This window comes from Rhagoletis pomonella, unplaced genomic scaffold (genome assembly GCF_013731165.1).
Source record: "Rhagoletis pomonella isolate Grant_MI unplaced genomic scaffold, Rhpom_1.0 Rhpom_scaffold_00001, whole genome shotgun sequence".
NCBI classification, from domain to species: domain Eukaryota; kingdom Metazoa; phylum Arthropoda; class Insecta; order Diptera; family Tephritidae; genus Rhagoletis; species Rhagoletis pomonella.
This window is the reverse complement of record NW_023458555.1, coordinates 48120975-48126004: the sequence shown is the minus strand read 5'-3', so window position 1 is coordinate 48126004 and position 5030 is coordinate 48120975.

Here is a 5030-nt window from a genome sequence, read left to right as displayed (position 1 = left end):
GCGTGGCTGATGCATAAACAAGTAATTTTTAAGCTAAAATCAACAATATATATATATATATTATAGTGATTCAAAAAAAAAATATTTTTTTGGAAATTCATAAGCGCTACCTCAAATTATTGTTGTTTTTGATAAAAAAAAAGAGAAACGTGTTTTTTTTTTATAAAAAAAAAAAAATTTTTTTTGATGTTCCCAATTTTTTTATTTTCGTGACATGTTAAAAATGTGGTTTTGGTTCTGGTATTATTGGGGAACATTACCTTAATTACATACCTGTCTTGGGTAGTTAGTAGGGATGGGTAAATTCGATATTCGAAGCTTCGATATTCGAATTTTAATCGAATGATAGCTCCAAAATGGCGAATTTTTGGAATCGAACTTTGTGTTGCTTAAATTCGGATAAAATCGAATTTTTCTAGAAAAAACCGAATCTCATCTTTATTTCCAAAAAAAATCCACTCTTCAACTTTCATCTTTCTGACTAAATTTGTCTTAGGGATGCAAGTAAAAAAAATACATTTTTTTCCATCTGATGCACCGGGACAAAAAATCTGTGCCAAGAAGGAACTGTTATTCCGAGCTCAAATTTAAGAAATTTTTTGCAAAAAACTGTTTTCTTTTGTTAATTTATTTTATCTTAAATGTTTAGAGGCTTTTGCGTTGGTGGCATAAAGCCTTTGCCTGAGAAGACCCCTAGTAAATCTATCAATCCTCTCACGACTTTCCAAATTCGTTTTTTGCTGGATTTCTTGAAGTAAGGGTCAAAATGATTCTTTTAGGCGGGGAATAATAGGTTAAAATTTGTACGAAAATATTTCCCATGAGATTTTATCATATATGTCTTAACCTTTAATTTCGCTCAGACATTTATTTTAACTCTTTTTTTCACTTTTTTGAAAACTACTTAGGCCGAGACACGAAAACTTTATTAGGCCATTAAATAAAAATACGAGCTAACTTTTGCAAACCCACCGAGCGTTTTATTACTGGATTGGTATACTTTCAGAAAATGTTAAAAAAGTCCGGGCTGGTTTCGGCTGTCCCACAGTATAATTTGAGTTTAACTTTTTAGACAGGTGGCCACTCTCTTCAAGCACCTCAAAAATATTTTAATTGTTGCATAGTATTTTAAGCACAACACTTCTTTAACTGAATTTGACTTTTCAAACAGGTGGCACCCCTCCTAAATGTAATTAAAAAATAAATTTTATTCAAAACCATTTCGATTGATACCCATATTGGGGTAATTTATTTAACTTATGAAATAATTTGATTTTGATTTTCTTACATATGGCACAAAACTAAAACCATATTACACATCTACAGGGCAAGCCCTTTCATTTGACACCTTTATGAAAATCGAAGGAAAGATACAGATTTTATGACTTGGTGTTAAATATTTAACGCAAACATCTGCGAAAGCGATTATTTGAATTTGATTTTCTAACCTGTGGCAACCCTTTTCATAGAACTAAAACTATGTTGAAGACCCAAAGCACAAGTTTTAATTTGACACCTCATTTTTTTTTTAATTGAACGAGCGATACAGATTTTATAACATGGTGTTAAATATTTAACGCAAACATCTCCGAACTCGATTAATAAGTTTCAATTTAAAAATTTTTTGGAAAATTCGAAAAAATTCGAATTAAATCGAATTTGCACCACCAAATTTCGAATCGAATAATCGAATGGTTGGGCAATGTTCGAATTTCAGAAAAAATCGAATTTCAACCCCCCACTACCCATCCCTAGTAATTAGAATGGGCCTATTGCCCTAAAATATGCTCTCGAAAAGAGACTCGTAAAATTAAAACGTTGATACTGAACGATTTACGCGTTGTCATGGATTGGAACCCTTTCTGGGAGCTAATTAGGAATCTGAAGTCAGTTTATCAACACTCAAAATGGCGATCCATTTTTTATTGATTGGATTTGTTCGAAAACCGGCTCTCGAGAGTGTTTGGGGTCACCAATTACGTATCTGTAGTAAATTTTTTTAAGTTCAAAATGGCGGATCTAATATGGCGATCAAACTAAAAAAAAAAATACCAAAATGAAAATGTTGATACTGGACATTTTAAACATTGTCAAGGGTTGAAACTCGTTTCCAGCGGGTTTCTGGGGTTGCTGATTACGAATCTGTTGTCAGATTTTCAAAATTCAAAATGGCGGTTAAGAGTTTCAAACAAATCCAATCTTTTTTTTTTTGAGTAGGTCGTCGTTTTGGATCCACCATTTTGGATTTTGAAAATCTGACAACAGATTCGTAATCATCAACCCCAGAAACCCACTGGAAACGAGTTTCAACCCATGAAAATGCTTAAAGCGTTAAGTATCCACGTTTTCGTTTTAGTATTTTTTTTTTAATTTGATCGCCACATTGGATCCGCCATTTTGAATATAAAAAAATTGAGCGCAACCTGCTGCGAAAAGAACACGACGCCATGTGAAAGGGCTGAGAAAAGAACATGAAAATTTGACAGCGCTAACTCAAGGCAGAATAAGTGCAGCCTTTTTTCGAGAAAAGAAAACGCTATTATACTGCTGCGTTAATATCGAATTTACCCATAATTGCGCACCGCCGACAACATAGGCACATTAGTTGATGCGGACGGCACTATTAAATTTATTTCGAGCGTTGTTTTATTGGCAAGTAGCGTTGCCGTAAGTCAAGATTTATCTTGAAAATGAAGATTTTTTGGGCTGTTTTGTATTAAAAATCTTTGAAGAAAGATTTTTAAAAAAACTAAATTTTACACTGAAAATATCTTCAGAATGAAGATTTTTGTGTATGATGTAAGATTTTTAAAGTTGAAGTTAAAATTTTCAACTTATTTATATTATCCTTGCTACATCATTGTAAGCAGCAAATGAAGGAAGAAGAAAAATGAAATCCCTTACAATATTATCTGCCTTCTTCTCTCGCCCAGTAAAACATATACTCTAGTGCAGAGCTAGAGAGTGGAGGAAAAGAACTAACGGTCTTTTGTATCGTCTCTAGTTTAAATAACAATAATGGAAAATTTCAAGTAAACTGCCATTTAAGAAACATTTTCTGATGGGTCTACATGGATAAATGTATAACGAGAAAAAAACGGAGCGGTAAGCTTTATAAAACAACGTCCATGTAAAAATGTCAATAAAAAATCTAATTAAAAAGCTCAAAATTATTATGGAACTTTGTCGAATTTTCTGAACTTTTTTACAAAGATTGAGGTTTGGACTTAGTAACGAGCTATTCTTTCATACAAAATAACAAGTAATTTTTAAACAAAAAAGACAAGCGACTTCAATTCTCATATAAAAATTGATCGTCAATTTCTTCATGATCCAATGACCGTATCTAAACCAAATTAGTATGGGACCACCCTTGAGGTACCACCTTTCCGATAAAAAGGAATTATCGAAATCGGTTCCAGTAGTCGAAAGTTATGCGGTAATATATATACATTAAACAAATATTCGCACGAATTGATAAACTCCTCCTTTTTTGAAGTCGGTCAAAACTTGTAAAATGTCGCGTCCCTATTTATATTTTCGCCACAGTACATATACAAATGTAAACTGTGCTACAAATTTTCTGATGACGCGAGGCAATATTCATTTTAAGTTTAAGTTGTTATAAAAAGGACTTTATAACTTGAAATTGGTAATTCTTTCAACCAACATAATAAGGGCCAATTACAGCCGTAAAGCCAATATCAAATTTTGTGTTTCTTTTTCGGTATTTTTAAATGAAGATTTTTTTGAGATCAAAAATATTTTTTTTAGCTTTAAAATATTATTTTGAAGTTTTTTTGGAAAAAAAAAATGTAATTTTAGTATAATAAAGTGCAGGATTGAAGTTGCTAAAAATTGCGTTGGTTTTTGGTAGTTTCTTGCCCTGACAGTGTAAAGCAGTTCCTTCCATATAAAGATATTTTTCGAACATATTTTAAGAGATTTCGGCAACCTTGCGGAGTGCTGCCAGCTTTTCTTTTTATCACATCACGAAGTAGCGAACAAATGTGGCACGTTCCAGAAACATCTAATTGGGATTTTCCGATTTTGACAATTCTCAAGTAAAAGTAACCAACGCCTCAGAAACTTTAGACGCACTTAAATTTGCTAATACTTTCACAAAAATCGCCGTTATTTAATATTTTCGCTATTAATTCTTTTTATAAATCATATATTTTAGAATTTAACACAATAAAACTGCATTCCCTGTCAAAAAATTGATTACTGAAAAAATTTACAATTTTACAGTTTATTTTATCCTCCCATTCGGCTTTGTTTACTTTTACTTGAGAAATTTCATCGTCGTCGGGAATGCGGAATCTTGTATTATATCATTCTTGTTACCATATAGTTTTTAGTGTTGGACAATTTATGCTCTTAAAGTTAAGAAAATTATGTCAAGCAAAAAAAACTACTCAACGCGAATATGTGGTAGATTTCAGACCTTGAGTGGTACTCGCTCAAAAAAGTGGCAGATCTACCACAACGTGGTAGAAGTCCGATCACAGCTGCTGACGCCAGTCAACACAGCATCCGCGGCGCCGGAAGCAGCAACCGATGAATACGTAGGTGGGGTGATATGCGATGATGACGAACAAGTAGTATTAGTTGCGCTTACTTTATAAGTGGGTGCATTATCACAATTCTTTTTGCAAATCTTCGACCTCTAATCTCAGTAGAGCATCGTCTTTTTTGATTAGACTTTGCTGCATGCTATCCAATTTTTTCTGCATTTTCTTTTTATCACCATACAAATTGGAGATTAAGTTCATCAAGCGTGAATTCTCCGCACAGAGTGAATCAATTGAATTGCAAATATGTAGACGACAAAGATAATTGTTGTTTATTTCCCTTGTCATTTAAAGCAGGCATGCCCAGCGCCGGCAGAACTCCATAAGCTAGTGTCCTGCGTTGGTAGAATTCTATAGGCAAGTGCCCTGCGCTGGACACGGCTGATTTAAAGTAACTGTCGGCTTCGTCAGAGCAACAGATTTTGACTTCACTGCATTACCAGACACGGAATTCAA